This window comes from Myotis nattereri (genome assembly GCF_964212035.1).
Source record: "Myotis nattereri genome assembly, chromosome: 3".
NCBI classification, from domain to species: domain Eukaryota; kingdom Metazoa; phylum Chordata; class Mammalia; order Chiroptera; family Vespertilionidae; genus Myotis; species Myotis nattereri.
This window is the reverse complement of record NC_138077.1, coordinates 163643134-163663836: the sequence shown is the minus strand read 5'-3', so window position 1 is coordinate 163663836 and position 20703 is coordinate 163643134. Positions and strand designations below refer to the sequence as shown.

The following is a 20703-nucleotide window of genomic DNA, read 5'->3' as shown; positions in this document are numbered from 1 at the left end:
ATATTTAATTTATGTATAATTCTTTATATATGAACTAGAGGCCCGGTACACAAAAATTTGTGCACTCGGAGGAGTCCCTTAGCATGCCCTGTGCCCTGTCGTAGTCTGGGAACCCTCGGGGGATGTCCACCTGCTGGCTTAGGCCCGCTCCCCAGGGGATTGGGCCTAAGCTGGCAGTCAGACATCCCTCTGGCAGCCCAGGAGCCCTAAAGAGATGTCCACTTGCCAGCGGGGAACAGGCCTAAGCTGCAGTCAGACATCCTTAGCGCTGCTGAGGAGGCAGGAGAGGCTCTCCCTACCACCTCTGTACTGGCAGCTGGCAGCCTGGCTTGTGGCTGAGCAAAGCTCTCACTGTGGGAGCACACTGATCACAAGAGGGAAGCTCCTGCATTTAGCGTCTGCCCGCTGGTGGTCAGTGTGTGTCATAGTGACCAGTCATTCCCAGTCGTTCTGCTGTTAGGGTCAGTTTGCATATTACCCTTTTATTATATAGGATAGAGGCCTGGTGCATGGGTGGGGCCTAGCAGGTTTGCCCTGAAGGGTGTCTCAGATCAGGGTGTGTAGGTCCCCTCTGGGGTGCCTGGCCAGCCTGGGTGAGGGGCTGATGGCTGTTTGCAGGCTGGCCATGGCCCCCAGCCATCCAAGCTCCCAGTGGAGGCTGGCTGGAAGCAGGTATCTGGGGTTTATTTAGCTTCTATAATTGATTCTTTGTTGCTTTAGAGGAGCCCACAGCTGGCCGGGCAGGCAAGAAACTTGGCTTCCTCCATCGCCGGGGCAACCAAGCCGCCTGCTTGCTCCAGCTCCATGGCTACCAGCCGCCATCCTGGTTGGGTTGATTTGCATACAATCGCTCTAATTGGCTGGTGGGCATGGCTTATGAGTGTAGCAAAGCTGTGGTCAATTTTCATGTTTCTCTTTTATTGCATTTCTTTTTTCTTTTTTTTTCAAATATATTTTATTGATTTTTTTACAGAGAGGAAGGGAGAGAGATAGAGAGTTAGAAACATCGATGAGAGAGAAACATCGATCAGCTGCCTCCTGCACATCTCCCACTGGGGATGTGCCTGCAACCAACATACATGCCCTGCCCTTGACCGGAATCGAACCTGGGACCCTTCAGTCCGCAGGCCGATGCTCTATCCACTGAGTCAAACCGGTTTCGGCGGATTTCTTTGACTTTTAAACTTTTGATTAAAAGTTGTCTTACTGTGACTTTTTCATGTTGATTTTATTTGGTGTTCATTGATTTTATATTTTTACTAGAGGCACTGGTGCATGGGATTTGTGCACTGGTAGGGAGCATGGCCTGCAGGGATAGGCCCACTGAGGGAGTGCTGCTCATCCTGGTCAGCCAAGCGGCACTCCCACTGTGGGAATGCACTGACCACCGGAGTGCAGCTCCTGAGTTAAACGACTGCCCCCTGGTGGTCAGTGTGCATCATAGCGACTGGTTGACCAGTTATTCTGGTCATTCTGCTGTTTGGTCACTGGGCTTTTATATATATAGTTATTTCTTCAAATAAGCTAGTTGATCTTTTATCCCTCTTTTTTGGGATGACATTGGTTAATAAAATGACATGGTTTCAAGTGTACATTTCTATAATACATGATCTATATATTGCATTGTGTGTCCACCACCCAAACTCAAATCTTCTTCCCTCATCATATATTTGAGTCCTTTACTCTTTATTACCACCTATTCCTCTTCCCTCTGGTAACCACCATCCTGTTGTTGTGTTTATGAGTTGTTATTTGTTTTTTGTGTTTATTCATTTGTTGATTTTCATTTTAGATACCATATATGAGCAAAATCATCTGGTTCTTAACTTTTTCTGTCTGTTTTATCTCATTTAGTATAATATTCTGGAGGTATTTTAAGTGCAGTAATTTAACTTTTCAACTCCATCATTTCAATTTAGTTATTAAAAAGTTATATCAATCTCTTTGTTAATATTCTCATTTTGTTTATATATCGTTATTCCAATTTCCTTCAGTTGACTGTCTGTGTTATCCATTAGCTAATTAAACATATTTATGATTGAGGGCATGCAGGTACTACAGTGGAAGTGTCAGAGCCTGGTGGGGGCTGCCTGGGCTGCGCTTCCCCGGGTGAAGGCATTCTGCTCACATCCTTCTCTACCAGTCCTGACATACCTGCCCTTGTTAGAGACAAACTTCATGGGAGTCTTTCTTCCTAAAGATGTAGACAGCACGGCACTCAGAACAGACACTAAGAACTGCTCTCATCTCAAAAAACACAGTATGAGAAGTTGCTGTGGAACGGCGTTTGATATATGTAGCCTTCCAACCAGCCACTGATCTCATTGGACCCATTACCTTGCATTCTCAATGAGATGGAGTCACCCATCCTGAGCCTCCCTAAGACTTTGAAGAATTTTTTAATGATCTTCAGAAAGCCACCCTCTCCAGAGAAATGCAGTATTTTTATACAGTGCACTGGATCTCTAGGAAACACCAGAATTACCAGTGAAGAATATATTAAATGTCTCAAGGGCTACTGTGAAGCATTTTTCTATGGCATGACAGTAAATCTCATAAAATAGGTTCCTGTCTCTCCAAGGAGGTGTTCCTTTAGAATGATGACACACACCTGCAAATACATGCAGGGCACATACTGAAGTTCTTAGAAAAGAAGAAGCCCAAAGATGCCTTCTGTGCTGTGGGAATAACAATGATTGAACTTTGCCTAAGAGACTCCTGGAATTTTGTCGTTGGATAAACCTCTGACAGATGATGCTGTATTTTCAGCTTTGCCAGGCATGGCAGTGATTTCTACAGTTCAAGTTATGAAGGCAAAGTGAAGGTGTTGCAGAAAAAATCTTCAAGTGACTATTCTGTTTTTGATAAGTATTATACTCACGGAGTGATGATAAATATTATACTCATGCAGTGACTAGGGTTTTGCTTCTTCAGTCCTGTAAGGCTTTAAACCCATGAGAATGAACATGTGTTTGGATTTTGACACTGCCAGTGACTTGCTCGCTTAATGCAAGCAACAACTACTTGGGAGAAGCTGACCAGCCCCCACTAAATCTGTGACCTATCTGTTTACACAAGTTGCAGAGTGCTATTGGCTTCAACATTATAGAAAGATACAAAGCACTGGGGGGTGGATTGATGAGAAACCTGCTGACACACCTCCAGTTACTCCAAAGCATAGTCCTGAGGCTAATGTAAATTCACCAACACCTGTGGGAGTTTTTACGGAGTGGGAAGACTAGGTAATAAGATGCCTTGCTGTTGTGCAAAAATAAGAGACTTCAAATAGGAGTGATTGAAATAAATACATGCACACTAAAAACAAAACTATTTATGATTGTTTTCTTAAAATCATTGTCAGGGAAATCTAAGGCTTGTGTGTGGTTTTTTGTTGTTGCTGTTTCTTTCAGGGTCTGTTTCTGGAGACTGTTGTGGTATTTTGAATAGAACAGGTTTTCAAAAGATGTAGCAAAATGTTCTATACATTATTCATTTACATTGTCTCAGATCTTAGGGATGTTTATTTTGACATTGTTAATTATTCACTTTTGAACTCATTGGTTCCTCTTATGCTTGTTATTTTCTTGCTTATACTGTCTTCTATTTTAATTAATGTCTTTTCAAAAGTGTAGGAGCACCACATTTTCTACTTATGTGTTTTTGTTGTCACACTTTTTATTTTTATCCTGTTTTATATTTTCCCCTAAAATACATAACTTATATTGCTTTATACTGTTAAGTGTGAAAGGGCGAGGACTACACCCTCCATCTTACCCTGGGTTCTCCATTTTTAAGCAGAGCCATGTGCTCGGCAAGGCTTCTTCCCGGAAGCCCAAGCCTCTGCTAGCCACACCCAGGATTTCTCTGGACTAACCAATGATAATCAAGGGAAGTGCACGCCATCAATATGGCCACATTCTGTGTAACAATACACCGACTTGCGCCTGGCCAATAGGCGGGGCCCACAGTCCCCTCTCCTGCCCTTACTCCACCCCCCTATAAAACTCCTCTTCCCATCGGCCTAGGTCTGTCTCTGCCACCTGCTGCTGTGTCAGTAAGGAGGGCAGGGGAGCCAGACCTGGGTTTAAAATAAAGGACTCTTTGCTTTTGCATCGGACACGGCTGGCTCCCTCGCGTGGTCTGTTGGGGATCTTGAAATCTGGGCATAACAAAGTGTCCACTAAATTTTTTTCAGATGTTCATCAGCTTTTTACTTTATGATTTGTACTTCCATTCTTTTTAATCTTATATCCCTTTCCTTCTAATTAGTGCAGGCATTATTAGACACAAAAGTACCTTTATTTGTTCCTCAAAATATATTTTACTGGTAAATATTTATATTATGACCCTTTTGACTGTTGACTATTGGAATATAATTACTATGCCATTCACATAAATTATTTTCCTACTGTTCTTTCACTTCTAATGTTGGTATTTAGTATTTAGAAGTCCCCTGCCATTCAAAGGTGAACTGATTAATTTTTGTGGTTTATTTTAACACTAGAGGCCCAGTGCACAAATTGATGCATGGGTGGGGGCTGGTGGGACTGGGCTGGCAGGGAGGAGGGGAGAGCCTCTGGAGGTTGGCCGGCCGGCCCCGCCCCCTGGTCAAACTCCTGGTTGAACTCCCAGTTGAGGGGACAATTTGCATATTAGGCTTTTATTATATAGGATAGCATCTGTGTGAACATGCTCTTATTTCACTTTTTTTTTTTGCCATTCTTTTGGATTTTTTTAAATCTATCTTCTTGGAAGTTTTTGAACTTTTTGAATCTGAATTGAGAACCATTACATTTTGTTTTGGAAAAATCTTAGCTATTACCTTTTCAATGTAGTAATGTCCAAATTCCTAGTTTCTTTCCCTAGAAATTCTACTAGATATATATTGGGTGTTCTTGATTTTTCTTCATTGACTATAGACCTAATTACTTAATATTAAATTTCTAGGAATATTAGAAAAGTGTAATAGTTCCTGTCTGTCTGTATGGGTCCCATGTGACCCTACCTCTCAAATTGCTGATTTTTTCACTTGAGTCTAATCTTCTATTTAACTCATATATTTATTTGTAAATGTTCAGTTCCTTTTGTAATTTATGTAAATGTTTTTTGATTCTCTAATATTTAAAGCTGCTTGCTTCTTACATGTATCTTCTAAACCTTATCTTCTCTTGTAATTGCAATGATAAATATAGGTCTCATTTTTCTATTTGTAGGTATATATAAATATATGCATATATATTTATAGAAATACATATTTATAGCAATAGTTAAAAGTTGCATCAATAGCTCAAGGAGAGATTTGTAATTATTATACAAGGTTAAGCAAAGTTTATTATCTCAGATAAGATAGCAAATAGACTAATTAATTACAGTTTTCTACCTTAACAGCTATTGTTTTTAAGCCAGGAGTATGAAAAAGCTTTTGGGCAAATTAGAAATGTTTGCCATCACCAAGGAAACAAGAATTTGCAAAGTGAACTTGCATGTGTTTTCCTGATTTAAAAATTTAGCTCAAAATGAATATGATATCTGAAGTAAGAACAGCTGAATTTATTGAAATTCCCCATGGTTCGAATATATCTCACTCAACACAGCAAATCTATGTTCTTTAATTCTACAGATGAGAACTGGAAGTTTAAGTTTTAAAATATTTGCTTAAAATTGCTTCCAGAAAACGAATATAACATTTTAGTGATCCAAGTGATTTACTCCCAACCAATATACAACAATAACGCCAGCTGCCCAGTGGCTGAGAAACAGAAAGGTACAGGCAAAACACTATTTCACTGGATATTGGGCTAGTCTAGTGTAATCTATATAGTAAGGATGGTCTAAGGCCATAGTCGGCAAACCGCGGCTCACGAGCCACATGCGGCTCTTTGGCCCCTTCAGTGTGGCTCTTCCACAAAATACCACATGCGGGGCATGCACGTACAGTGCAATTGAAACTTCGTGGCCCATGCGCAGAAGTCGGTATTTTGTGGAAGAGCCAGTATTTTGTGGAAGAGTCACACTGAAGGGGCCAAAGAGCTGCATGTGGCTCACGAGCCACGGTTTGCTGAGCTGCAGTTTGCTGAGCACTGGTCTAAGGAGACAGCACAGATTTGACTCTGGATAACAGTTAGATTAGCTTCCATATTCAAATTAAGATCCTGGAGATGGAGGAATAATGGCACGTGATTCCTGGTACATTATAGAAACAGTGAACCTGGTTAAAGGAAATAACATAGCCATATTAATTCAGGAGGCTTTAGAAAATGTGTCCTTAGTACTGTATTAACACTTGGCCTAGATATGCAATTGGTTTAAATACTTTGTTCTAAAATTACCAAATAAACGTAGGTTTGGGTCATGTAGGGAATGGTGATGAAAGGAAACCATACACAATACAAATTTTAAAGAAGACATTACAAAGTTGTGTTTGTCACCCTTGGAATAATTACATAGTGTTTTGCTGTAAGTGTGTAAGTCCTAGATCTCTTTTCTGTTGCCAGAAAATAAATAGCTTTGTGTACTAAATACCTTTTTGAAAAGACTTATTTTTAGAGCAGTTTTATGTTACCCAGAATTAAGAGGAAGGTACACAGCTTTCCTATAGCTGCCTGTCCCCACACATATATAGCCTACCCCTTTATCAACATCCCCACCAGAGTGGTACTTTGGTTAATAGGTTTTACACTTTGTGTTGTACACCTTATGGGTTTGGACAAAGGTATAATGAGGTTCTCCACTATTATCATATCTATCAGACGTACTAGCAGATAGATTGCCCTAAAAATCTGCTGTGCTCTACCTATTCGTGTAGTTGGAACCACACAATCTGCAGCCTTTACAAATTGGCTTTTTTTCACTCACTAATATGCATTTAAGATTCCTCTGTTATTTCCTGACTTGATTGCTCATTTCTTCTCAGTGCTGAATAATATTTTGTCATCTGGAAAAATCACAGTTTATTCATTTGCCCCCTGAAAGATAGCATGGTTGCTTCTGAGTTTGGAAATTATGAATAAAGCTGCTATTAACATGTATGCACAGACTCTTCTGTGGACATACTTTTTCTACACCTTCAGATAAATACCAAGGAATATGATTACTGGATTATGTAATGATATTATACTTAGTGTTGTAAGAAACCACTAAACTCTTTCAAAGTGGCTGTACCGTCATGCTTACCCACCAACACTGAAAGAGGTTTCTCATTGCTCCACATCCTCACCAGCATTTGATGTCAGTATTCCAGATTTTGACCATTATAATAGGTACAACATGGCATATTATTATTGTTTTAAATTTCATTTTCCTGGTATGATGAAGATCATCTTTTCATATGATTATTTGTTATCTGTATAGCCTCTTTGGTGAGGGGGGTCTATTAAGGTCTTTGGACAAATTTTAATTGAGTTTTCTTTTGTTACTGTTGAATTTTATGAGTATTTTTGTATATTTTGGGTAACGATCCTTTATCAGATGTGTTGTATATAAATATTTTCTCCTAGTCTGTGGTTTGTCCTTTCATTCTCTTGAAAGTGTCTTTAACATAGCAGAAGTTTTTAACTTTAATTGAGTCTAGCTTCTCAATTATTTGTTTTTATAGATTGGGCCTATAGTATCATAACTACAAAGTTAATTGCCATACCAGAGGTCCTCTAGATTTCTTTCTATGTTATAGTCCAGGAATTTTATAACTTTTTAAAAAAAATTTAGATCTATAATACATTTTGAATGAACTTTTCTGAAGGGTGTAAGGTTTGTCTATAGATTATTTTTACATGTGCATGTCTAGTTACTCCAACATAATTTGTTGAAAATACTGTTTTTATTCCATTGTTGTGGTTTTGCCCCTTTATCAAAGAATAGTTGACAATATTTATGAAAGTCTATTTCTGAACTCTCTATGCTGAGCTATCAAAATATTTTGTCTATTTTTTCACCAATATCACGTTATCTTGACTACTGTAGCTTTATAGTAAGTCATTTTTCTAGCTTTATTTAGATATGATTTATATATAACATTGTGTAGCATATGAAGGTACATAATGTGATAACTACATGCATGTATATACTGTGAAATGGTTACCAAATAAGGTTTGTTAGCACATTCATCACCTCACATAATTACATTTAGTGTGTGTGGTAAGAACATTTAAGATCTACTAATTAAACAACTCTTCAGAATATAAAACAGCATTATTCACTACTAGAGGCCCAGAGCATGAAAATTTGTGCACTCAGGTGTGGTGGTGGGGAGGACGCGGGGGGGCAGGGGTCCCTAAGCCCTCTTGCAGTCTGGGACCCATTGGGGGGTGTCCACCTGCTGGCTTAGGCCCACTCCCCAGGGTATTGGGCCTAAGCTGGCAATCAGACATCCCTCTGGCAGCCAGGGAACCCTCAGGGGAGGAGGCTTAAGCAGTTAGTCAGACATCCTTAGCATTGCCAGGGGGGCCAGCCATGAGCCAGCTTCTGACTGAGTGGTGCTCTGCCTGTGGAGGCGCATTGACCACCAGGGGGAAGCTCCTGCATTGAGTGTCTGCCCCCTGGTGGTTAGTGTACATCATAGTGACTGGTCATTCTTGGCCTTTCCACTGTTAGGGTCAACTTGCATATTACCCTTATAAAAGGGTTATAGGATTATATAGGACTAGAGGCCTGGTGCACAAAATTCATGCATGGGGGGGGGGGGGTCCCCTCAGCCCAGCCTGCACCCTCTCCAATCTGGGACCTTTTAGGGAATGTCCGACTGCTGGTCTAGGCCCTGGTCACCCTCAATTGCCCCCCTGCCAGCCTCATCATCCCTAACTGCCCCCCTGATGGCCGGGTCACCCCTTACTGCCCTTCAACCGGCCTGGTTGCCCCCAACTGCCTCCCTTGGCTGGCCTGGTCACCCCTAACTGCCCTCCCCCAGCCCCAGCCTGGTCACCTCACTTAGCCTGCTGTTCAGTCCTTTGATCTTCTCTCAATAACCCCCCCTGCCGGCCTCTTTGCCCCACACAGCCTGCTATTCATTCATTTGGTTGTCCCTCATTAATACCCCTGCCAGCCTTGTCGCTCCAAACAGCCTGTGTTCAGTCATTTGTCTGGTTGTTTGGTCGTGATGGCCCCTGGCTTTTTATATATTAGGATAGTCACCTTCTGTACATTAGATTCCCAGACCTACTTGTTTTACAACTGGAAGTTTGTAACTTTTCACTAATATCTCCCAATTCCCCCTCTCCGGCAGCCCCTGGAAACAACCATTCTGTTTAAATAAGTTTGGTTTTATTAGACTCCACTTATAAGTGAGGTCATATAGTTGATTTTTTTCTTAGTCTTACTTATTTCACTTAAATAAATGCTCTCAAAGTCTGCCATGTTATAACAAATAGCAAGGGTCCCTTATTTTTATGGCTAACTAATATTAAATTTTCTATCTATCTATCTATCTATCTATCATCTATCTATCTATATATCTATCTATATCTATCTTGACAATATTGAGTCTTCCTGTTCAAGAACATGGAATATCTCTAAATTTATTTATTTCTTCTTTAATATATCATTTTGTCAAACTTTTATAGTTTTTATCATATAGATCTCTTCAATATTTAGTTACATTTATGCCAAATATTTTATTTTTAGGGTGCCAATGTAAATGATATTGGTTTTGTTGTTGTTGTTGTTAATCCTTACCCAAGGATATTTTCCCATTGATTTTTAGAGAGAGTCAAAGAGAGAGGGAGAGACAGAGAGAAACATCAATGTGAGAGAGACACATCGATTGGTTGCCTCTTACATGCACCCCAACCAGGGCTGGGTAACCTGTAGCCAAGGTACATGCCCTTGACCAGAATTGAACCCGGGAACCTTCAGTTCATGGGCCAACACTCTATTCATTAAGCCAAACCGGCTAGGGAATGATATTGTATTTTTAATATTAAATGTTGCTTTTCAGTTGCTGATATATAGGAAAGCAATTGATCTTGAGATATTGACCTTATATCCTTCAACTTTAGTATAATAACCTATTAGTCCAGATTTTTTATTGTCATGATTTTTATTTTCTATAGGCGAACATGTCATTTGTATACAGACAGTTTTATTTCTTCCTTTGCAATCTGTGTACCTTTTATTTCTTTTTCTTGTCATATTCTAATTATCTCTTTAAGGTCTGATTATCAACCACTGCAGCAATGTTTGGTCCAAATACCACTGAAATAAAAATAATATAATTTTCATTATAGTTATATTATTTGTCATCTAATTTTCCCAACCCAATTTTATTAAGTATGTAATGTCTTTATTTCTTATAATTTAACTAGAGGACTGATGCATGAAATTTGTGCAAGAGTAGGCCTTCTTTCCCCTGGCTGCTGGCACTGGCTTTCCTCTGGCATCTGGAACCTGGGCTTCTCTCTGGTCGCCGGCCAGCACCCGGGACACATGCTTCTCTCTGGCTGCCGACAGGCACCCAGAACCCAGGCTTCTCTCACAACCCCGGTTTCATCTGTAAGGTTGACTGGAAGGACATCTGGAAGGATGTTCAGTCTAATTAGCATGTTATACTTTAATTATTATAGATTTCTGATAAAACTATTAGAAATTTGTGTAATAAAGAATTATTTCTTCCCCCAAATTCCCTTCCCTTTTTAGTATCCACAACTTTCTACTGTATAATTCTATTTAGTTACTTCAGTTTTTCAAAATTGGACTTGCAGTTATTTGTTTGCCATAATTATCTTACAATGTAATTCATACCACTTCTAACTAACCCTTTACATTTGTCCCAAGATGAGGTAAATATTCTCCTATCTTCCAACTCTTTCTCCATAATGTGAATCATGCATGATATCATTTCATTTGTCATAAACCATAATTCTAGTGAGATGAAATCCCAGAAGTCAGTTCCATAGGTCCTCTATCATTTCTCGCAGGACATAAGCATGTTTATGTAAACAAAACATTTGTTGATAAGCATTGGCCTACTAGAGTTTCTGGTTTAGTGAGAATTATTTCTTATCACAGTATTGTTTATGTTTTACTAATTTCATAAATTTGTTTTTATTAATTCAAGGTATTTAGGGTTTCTGAAAAATCAACTACAATTTTATGTTCCCCAGCATTCAAACAAGTTTTATTAACCAGTCCATGATCCCTAAAGCTATGATTCTGTATTGGTTTATTATGGTTTTTCATCTATAATTATAGGCTATTTCATTTTTATCTTTTCTTTATATCAATGCCGTGGCAGGGCACCACTTCTTAGGAACTGTGCACATGACATTAATATAGGCATTTTAATTTTACCTTTTAAATTAAAAATAATAAAATTATACCCATGTACTTTTATGAGTTTAGCAATTTGTGTAAAGAGATCATTATTATGTTATGCTTAACAACTCTTATCCTTTAAAAAACTATCTCATTTAATATCATTTAATGAGCCACAAAATATATTCAAGTGTTCATTAGAATCATTTAAATGTTCTGAAAAACATAAATGTGAAGTATGCACAGCTGAAGATGATTCAACATAGTTCATAAGGCATAAAGTGTGTTATAACCTGCTACTCAACCGTATGCTTTATTCATTAGAAAGTAAAGACTTGCATTCTTCTTCCTATTGAACTCTAAAGGGTGCAACAAGTTTTTATGCAAAGCTTCTTACGGGGGACAAAAGCTGTCCTCACTCTATAGTATAGGCTGAAGTTGAATCCACTAGCTGTGAAAAATGCAGGGGAAACCTTTCCTACTGAGTTATTTTTTCTAAAAATTGTGCTTGGGTAAGATTATAAGAAATATAAATTTAAGTGAGAAGCAAATGTGTATAATTTCTCTTTATAAAAAATTATCTCAGATACATCACTATAGCCTGAGTTAATATATTGCCCTAGAAGTGCAACACTAAATTGTATGTGAAATCCTTGTTTTCTCCTCCGAGATCAGTCAGGGAAAGATGTTTTCTCAACTTGAGCCTAGAGGTATTTATAGTAAAGAGACACATGTTTGTTTGCTATTCTCTAGAAGATGGGGGAATGCATTTGTTTCAATCTATATATAGAACAGGCTAATATGCAAAGTCTCCACTCAGAAGTTCAGCCGGGAGATCAGGAGTTCGATCGCTCACTATGATGTGTGCTGACCACTAGGGGCCGGTGAGGAATGAAGGAAGACCCCGGCCGGCAGCCAGCAGACAGGGAAGGGAGGCCCTAGCCAGCAGCCAGAAGACCCTGATCAACCCTGATCACCAGCCAGGCATAGGGACCCTACCTGTGCATGAATTTTGTGCACCGGGCCTCTATTAGGAGAATATTACAGTCGTCAATTAAAAAGGCTCAAATGTATGTGTCCAAAAAACCTATAAAATGACATATGCCTTCACCTCTAAAATTATGACAATAAAAGTGCTAATAATGTGTCTACTCCACCTAATTCAAATGCCTCAATTTCCCTATATGCAAGAAATGAGTCAGCAAATTTATCTCATTTCTTGGCCAAGGGCATCGTGAGGAATTGATTTCAGAACTATTTTTTTTCCTCCTTAGATGAAAGTTGCTAGAATGATAGTACTAAGAATTATGTTGTAAGACAGTCTTTATGTTCCAAACAGGCTGCATTTTGGAAACTTGTACTCCTTAATAATTTTAAACTAATTATTTATGTCAAAACTTTGCCCCAGTTGCTTTTGATAAGCATCATAAATACAACAAATTACTTGTGCTTAAAAAACAAACAAACCTGACTTTGAATCTGACTCAAGTTTCTTAGTCACAATAGACTTGCTTCTACTTGCAGTACACATCATCATCTTGACTGCAGCTTCCCGCAGGGTCTATGACACCCTGCCGAGCTTCACATGACCAACGTTATAACAGTACTGTTTGCAACCCACTGCTTGTTTACTGCGTCTTCTCAACTTAAGATTATTCATTTCTTTCCCCCAAGATGTTAGTTGTTATTTAGCTCCTGTAATTTAAAAATCTTCTAAACAATGTCATTTTGGATTTTCCAGTCAAGATGGTAGCTAGCCAGTGCTTGCCTCGTGCCTCTATTGAAAACACAGAAAGAGAAGGATAGCTATAGAAACAATGGCAGCTCAGAGAATAGGTTAGGAATCCATCATACCTTAAGAGGATTTCTATTGCCCTAGCTGGTTTGGTTCAGGGGATAGAGTGTCAGCCTGTGGACTGAAGGGTCCCAGGTTTGATTCTGGTCAAGGGCATATGCCCGGGTTGTGGGCTCAATTCCTAGTAGGGGGCGTGCAGGAGGCAGCCAATCAATGATTCTCTCTCATCATTGATGTTTCTATCTTGCCCTTCCTCTCTGAAATCCATATGTATATATATGATTTCTATCAATCTAAAGAGGCTGGTTTGGAACACATAGAACCTACCTGCCTGTGTTGTGTTTCTCTGCACCATGGGTATGGATTATTTACTGATGTGGGGGAAGACAGCAACATCTTATCCACACTGGATCTGCTTTATGAAGCAAGAAAGCAATAAGAATGACTTCATTTTCCTATTCTCCCCATTGGTATTTCTTTTTTGTCAACATTATTTATTAAATACATTTATCAGTGGTGTTACTGGAAGGAGGAGTGAGAATGTGGAACAGTGATAGAAAATGGGTGGAACTGAGCCCTCTGGGGGTGGTTTTATTAGCTTGTTTTCAGTAAAAAAAGAATTACAGACTTCTTTCAATAGTCTGAAAAGCAATGCCCTCCTCACAAACTGAAGATCAAGAATTGTGAGCAAGCAATTTCTCCTTTATGCAGCGGAGGCACACTAAATAAAGGACTGCTAGATACTGCAAATGTGGCTTTGGTCTAAGCAACAGACAAGCAAACAAACAAACAAAATATAATGACATAAATGATGCTGATACAGAATTTTTGGACTGGAACCTGGATTCTTTGTCCATCAGAACTGAAGAATGAATCCACAGCAGGATATGGTACAGCAAAAGTGGAAATTTACTGAAGAACAAGTACAGACTCCTACATGGGGAGAGGGAAAGAGTCCCACAGAATGGACTCCCACGTAGGGACGGGGGAAAGGGTCCCACTGAGTTCCTTTTTCCTATGGCTTATAAAGGCTACAGATCCTGGTGTCTCGATATCCTCTGATTGTCACTATTCCCTAGACTGGTTACTATAGTAACTCCTGGGTTCAAAGGTTGAACCTCACATGGGATATGTGAGGTTCTCCCCACCTCCTTCCTTATGTTTCTCTATTCCCTTCAGGCTTTCTTCCTCTCCTTCTGGATGAAGGGCTTCCTTCTCTTTATTTTATAAATATAGACCTTTTGCTGTTTCCAGTTCCCTCATTCTATGGAAATGTATCTGTTGAAGCTTTCCAGCTCCCCCGTTCTATGGAAATATACCTTCTGCTACTCTGCAGCCCTGTGCTTTCCTCCATGGTACCCTTAATTTCCAAAATTTCTAATATTTCCTAAACCTGTCCTATCTTACCCCTAATATTCCTGTTTCAATACTTCTAACAGCCGCTAGGTTGATGCTTCTCAGCATGTGCTCCATGTACCACTTTGGAATGTCCCAGACTCCTTTCCCACCCTTCCACCCCCCATTTGTCAGTTTTGTCCTGGTAACAACTCCACAACTTCAGTGACTTGGAACAATCTTTTAAGTGTTCAATATTGCAGAGTTTGCTCCACATGTTTTTTTGTTCTTGCAGCCACTCCCTAGCAACTGCTGTTCTTCTGAGAGAGATCAGCATCAAGAAATGGATCCACAAAATTTAATTTAAAATATACCTTTGGATGTGCCATGTGTTACATAGACTTACATTCTATCCTCCAAAGCAAGATAACAATAAGAATATATTACATGCCCAGCATGGTGTGGCTTAGTGGTTGAGCATCAACCTATGAACCAGGAGGTCACGGCTGGATTCCCAGTCAGGGCATATGCCAGAGTTGCAGTCTCACTTCCCAGTTGGAGGGGCATGCAAGAGGCAGCCAATCAATGCTTCTCTTTCGTAATTGATGTTTCTATCTCTCTCTTCCTCTTCCTTCCTCTCTGAAATTACTTATATATACACACAAGTACAGCCTTTGGCCATTGTAGCTAAGTTAGTTGGAGCTTCATCCTGTACAGTGAAAGGTCATGGGTTTGATTCCAGTCAGGACACATACCTAGGTTGCAGAATCAATTCCAGGTCAGGGCACATGTGGGAGCCAACCAATCAATGTTTCTCTCTCATATTTGTGTTTGTTTCTCTCTCTAAAACACACAATGATGGCATATAATAAAGGCCCACAGGAGCCAACTGAAAGACCTCCACTGACCAAAGCAGAAACAAATTGAGCAACAAAAGAAACTAGCATTGGATTATAACCCAAAGCATAAAATAAATACCCATGTGTACATACTTTGGTTTCTTAGTATGTTGGACATTAATTGACCTTCTTTGTCTTTATCTTTTTCTCATTTCAATTCTCTATTTGTCTACTTTCATGACATTTTAATGAAATTTCAGTGTTTTGATCGGTATAGCATCAGAGTTGTGAAGTTAGTATAAATAAATTATTGAAAACATTAAATTAATTAAGAAGAATTTACACATCTCCTGTGCAGAATAATTTCAGAAAATGCAGATAATCCACCTTCAAGGAGGTAGAATATAACTCCCCACTACCCAAGTGTTGGCTGCATATAGTGAATTTCTTCCAAAGGACAGTTTGGAAAGGGAGAAAGAAGGAACTTAACGGAGGAGAAATCAGTCAAACACTATATCAGCCAGGTGATCAAGGTGATCAATAGTGATGTAACATCAACAGTACCTTTTTCATGAAATACTAGAGGCCCGGTGCATGAAATTCATGCATGGGGCGGAAGGTGGGGAGAAGGGTCTCATAGCCCAGCCTGCACACTCTCACAATCTGAGACCCCTCAAGGGATGTCTGACTGCCGGTTTAGGCCCGATTCTACATGGGATTGGGCCTAAACTGGCAGTTGGACATCCCTCTCACAATTCGGGACCACTGGCTCCTAACTGCTGGCCCGCCTGCCTGCCTGATCATTCCTAACCACTCGCCTGCCTGCCTGATCACCCCTAACCACCTCTGTCTTGGCCCTCCCCACAGCAGCTTCGTCCCAAAGGATGTCTGGAATGACGTCTGGAAGGTCGTTTGGCTATCCAGTCTAATTAGCATATTACATTTTCATTATTATAGATGTATGTACTCTTGATATGATGAAAAAAGTACTTTATCTTAGTGGTCTTTCCTCAAGAATCTATTACCTCTAATATTAGAAAAATATCAGACAAGTCTCAAGTTTAGGACATTCTACAAAACACCAGAGCCATACTCCTCCAAACTTTCAAGGCCATGAAAAATAAGGGAAATCTAAGAAGTTATTGCAGACAATCAGAGGCTGAAGAGACATGATGACTAAATGTAACATGGTGTCCTAAATGGAATTATGAAATAAAAAAGGCACCTTGGAAAATACTTTGAAAATTTGAATAAAGTATTGAGTTTAGTTAATAGTACATAAATATGAATTCACTAATGGTAGCAAATCTCCTATGTCAATGTATAATCCTATCTAATAAAAGAGAAACATGGTAATTAGCGTACGACCGCTACCCTTCCCATTGGCTAATCAGGGCAATATGCAAATTAACTGCCAGCCAAGATGGCGGCCGGCAGCCAGGCAGCTTGAAACTAACATGAGGCTTGCTTGCTTCAGTGACATAGGACTCCAACGTTCCCTGCCTGCCTTGCCGGCCTCTGAACTTGCAGTTTGAAACATAGTTACAAATATAGAAGCTAAACACAACCCCAGAAACCTGCTTTCAGCCAGCTGGGATCTCAGAGCTGGAGGTGATACAGAGTTTCAATTATAGAACCCAAACAAACCAGATACCTGCTTTTAGCAGCAGAGGCCTCAGAGCTGGAGCCAGAGCTAAAGCTGGCCCAGAATAAAAAAAGAAAAAAAGGAGCAGTTGGGAACTTCAGTCACCCACCAGTCTGAAAACAGCCCTCAGCCCCTCACCCAGACTGGTCAGGCACCCCAGTGGGGACCCCCACCCTGATCCAGGACACCCTTCAGGGCAAACCAGATGGCCCCCACCCGTGCACCAGGCCTCTATGCTATATAGTAAAAGGTAATATGCCTCCCAGCACCGGGATCAGCGGAGCCACGAGGCCTCCCAGCACCGGGATCAGTGTGACAGGGGGCAGCGCCCAAATCCCCTGATCACCCTGTGGCTCTGTGTGTGACAGGGGGTGGGGCCACAACCTCCCTATCTGCCTTGCTCTGTTCGGGACAGGGGAAGGCGCCCCAACCCCCTGATCAGCCCTGCTCTATGCCTGATAGGGGGGAGCTCCCCAACCGCCTGATTGCTCTGCAGCTCTGTGTGTGACAGGGCGCAGCGCCCCAACCCCCTGATTGGCCTGCTCTGTGTGTGACAGGGTAGAGCCATAACCTCCCCATCAGCCCTGCCCTGAGTGTGAGAGTGGAGGCGCCCCAACCCCCTGATCGGCCCTTCTCTGTGGGTCACAAGGGGGAGCTCCCCAACCCCCTGATGGGCCCTGCTCTGTACATGACAGGGTACGGAGCCCCAACACCCCTGATGGGCCCTGCTCTGTGCGTGACAGGGGGTGGCGCTGCAACCTGCCCATCGACCCTGCCTTGAGTGTGACAGGGGGCGGTGCCCCAACCCCCCAATCAGCCCTACCCTGAGCGTGACTGAGGGTGGCATCGCAACCTCCTGATCCTCCCTGCTCTGTGCATGACAGGGGGCGGCGCCCCAACTCCCCATTCGGCCCTGCTCTGAGCCCGACCAGGGGCTGCACCTAGGGACTGGGCCTGCCCTCTGCCACCAGAGAGCAGGCCTAAGGCAGCAGGTCGTTATCTCCCGAGGGGTCCCAGACTGGGAGAGGGCACAGGCCCGGCTGAGGGACCCCCCCTCCCTCCACGAGTGCACAAATTTTTGTGCACTGGGCCTCTAGTATTTAATAATAAGGGATAATTAGGGTGACAGTGGATCCTGACTTGAATGGTGGTCTAAATTTAATATTGTTATTTAAGAATAAGTATTAGCAGTACCCCCTTTAATTTCCTGAAGTGTATAATATTGTTAAATTAAATGGATAACCTATTGCATTGATAAAGAAGTATTATATAAAATGTAAGTCCCCTAAAAAGTGCTGTAACAGAATCATTATTTCACACCGCAAGTGAACAAAAGCATTGAATATATGAAGTTACTTTGCAGTTTTGAAGAAAAAGCTATTATATTTATTACCTACTTTAAAATCCTCTATTATTTCTACAAAGACTTTGAAAAATATGTCTCCATTTGTAAATTAAAATGCTATCTTTGATTTCATAATTTTGTCTCTGTAGTACATTTTATTTGTCTTTTAGCTGTGGCTTTTGGGAAGCATTAAACCAAGTCTTGCTTTCAAATATAAGGCCAACTATCAGCTTAGGTTTTTTGATAAAATCATTTGCTTCTTAATATTAGTTATCTTGTATTTGGTTTTTTTATATCAAAATACAAAAACTGTCTTATTTTTTCTTCTAAATGGCAGAATATATGTATAAACAATTATATGCTATTAACTGGTTTAAGGTTTTACAATATTAAGCTATAGTAAGTCCTAACTTCTCTTTTGATATTGTGTAAACATTACTGTTTAGTTACTTCACAAGACTTTCTATTTTATAATGACATCTATATTAGTTTTCTTTTTAATACTGCAAGTGTAACTCCCATTTTGGAGCAGTTCAATAATGATCTTGAGTAATGTCTTCTTATAAAATAAGCCATATTTCTCATCAATTGAAAGAGATTATTAAAGACTAGAGGCCCGGTGCATGAATTTGTGCATGGGTGGGTCCCTCTGCCTGGCTGGTGATCGGGGCCAATCAGGGCCATCTTGCCCAGTCCTGATCAGGGCTGATTGGGGCTGGTGGCCAGGGAGGGACCGTGGGACGGACCACAAGAGGGCTCCAGGGCATGTCTGGCCCCGTCTTGCCCAGTTCTGATCAGCTGGACCCCAGCAGCAAGCTAACCTACTGGTCAGAGCATCTGCCCCGTGATGGTCAGTGCCCTTAATAGCCTGGTCATTCGACCACTTGGTCAGACACTTAGCATATCAGGCTTTTATATATATATATATAGATTGTAACACACAGCGTGGAATGGTTGGCACGCACTTTCCCTCCAGCCCCTGGTCTTAGAGACCTCATGTTCTTCCAAGGCTCTGCTCACCCTCTTCAGCCACCACACAAAGTAAATTGCATTGTGTGCATGGAAACCCTTTGCAGGCTCCATGGGTGTGTCTTTACTTTGCTGCAGTTTTGATTATCCCAACATACCAGGTAACATCATTGTGGTAAGACCCCTGCTCAGCCTACTGCAGTGGTTTTAAATAGGACATGGGTCGCCCTAGATGGTTTGGCTCAATGGATATAGCCACGGCGTGTGGACTGAAGTGTCCTGGGTTCGATTCTGGTCAAGGGCACATTTCTGGGTTGTGGGCTCAATCCCCAGTAGGGGGTGTGCGGGAGGCAGCAGCAGATCGATTCTCTCTCATCATTGGTGTTTCTATCTCTCTCTCTCTCCCTCTCTAAAATCAATAAAAATATATTAACAAAAATAAATAGGCCATGAATCAAATGTTGCTGCTCTGCATCCATAAAGTCCCCTCACACCCTCTTTTGTCTTCGTCCCCCACATACACATTCTGCTGGGGTCTGTAAAATGGGGTCAGAATTTGTACTTCAACCAAGGGTGATGCTTTGCAAGGCCCTCCTTCCCCACCCATCTCTGTCCCCAGTCCTGTGGGGTCTCTCTCTCTCTCTCCCCTCAATCTATCTTGGTGAGCCCTGCTCTGCCCCCTCCCCTTGTGACCTCCTGTCTGCAGCCTCTCCCTTTCTCCCCTGGGGGTGGAGCTCCCCAAACTCTGTGAGGAGCAGGGCGGGGAGGGCTGTGCAGGGTGTGTGAGGGGTGAGGGGGCTGTGCAGGTGAGGCAGTGCGGGTGGAGCTGTGTGGGGCTGAGGGTGCAGGAGTGAGCCCAGGCAGGGCCTCAAAGGAGAGCTGGGGTGACAGGTCACAAGGAGGAAGAGGGAGGGACTTGGAGCCTGTCTGTGGAAGAGGCACCCGGCTCCTTGGCTGCCCCCACCCAGAAGCTTTTCTAGGTCTCTGTGCAACTGTCCCCCTCAGTCTCTAGCTGCCTCCTGCTTCCTTTCAAGTTTTGGATACCTTTCCTCTGAGTCAGCCGGCCCTCCTTTCTGCTGCGTCCCTGGGAACCCGAGGCTGCCCCTTGACCTTGGGCAGGTGCGCCTGGCCCATCCCCCTCATAATGGTGCTACCCACTCTCCTGGAGTAGTTAGTGAAACTTAACAAATAAAAAGAAGCAGCTCTGAAGATTATAAATTGTGCACTGAGAACACCACAGGTTGCGGAAGGCTGTGCAGTCCACGGCTATCAGATCACCCGTAGTAGCCTCCCATACCACCAGGTCCCTCCTGGCTCCCACCTCCACCCACCTCTGCCCAGGGCTCAGGCCAAACCCTGGGAGCTTCCATGAGGGCTCTCACCTCACACCTCACTTTCCAGTCTAGCCCACCAGCACCCACAGCAAGCTAACCTACTGGTGGTCAGTGCGTGTCATAGCGACTGGTCAAATGGTAGAACTACCAGCAGAGCTCCCTGTTGAGGGGACAATTTGCATATTAGACTTTTATTA

The 20703-nt window shown here is 41.7% G+C and overlaps 1 pseudogene across 1 annotated transcript; it reads left to right on the top strand.

Annotated features, from left to right (window-relative positions):
* The first annotated feature begins 2046 nt into the window (after nucleotides 1–2046).
* LOC308515525 (archaemetzincin-2-like) lies at nucleotides 2047–3242 on the top strand (annotated as a pseudogene). Its single transcript has 2 exons — nucleotides 2047–2260; nucleotides 2414–3242. The product of its transcript is annotated as an archaemetzincin-2-like (transcript).
* The last annotated feature ends 17461 nt before the right edge of the window (nucleotides 3243–20703 follow it).